The sequence below is a fragment of the Penaeus monodon genome, chromosome 31, assembly GCF_015228065.2.
Source record: "Penaeus monodon isolate SGIC_2016 chromosome 31, NSTDA_Pmon_1, whole genome shotgun sequence".
NCBI lineage: Eukaryota > Metazoa > Arthropoda > Malacostraca > Decapoda > Penaeidae > Penaeus > Penaeus monodon.
Window position 1 is genome coordinate 17,831,096 of NC_051416.1, and position 528 is coordinate 17,831,623.

The following is a 528-nucleotide window of genomic DNA, read 5'->3' on the forward strand; positions in this document are numbered from 1 at the left end:
ACACAGGCAGATGGTTATTTCTTCTTCAGTCCTATATTCGCTGATACGAGGTGGAGCATTTAGGAACTGGATAACGAACATCATGCTTTGATGTTTTAATAATTTTATTAGTGATTTATCTCTAGGATATTATGATTTATTCTTTTGATTAATAACTTCGAGTCGTTAACTTAATTAGCTGCAGAGACGACCAGGAAGCGCATAGACCCTACGGCGCAAAACCCAAATTTCATAAATAATTTCGAGACAAAACTTCACCTCTAAAGGGTTGCGAAAACAAGGAAATGTTGCGTGTGTTCCCACAGCCACTTTTTTATATATTCGTGTCGTCTCATGTGATTATCAAGAAATTCGTAATGATATTAGGGATATGTATTTTTTTGCCTGCCATACATATTCCGTAAATCTTAACTGATAATTTTCGTAAACAAACAATGAGTACCAATTAAAAGTTGTTATTTGCGTGATATGATTTCACAGTTAATGCAAGGGAAAGCAAAACAATAACAATATATAAACTGCTCATAA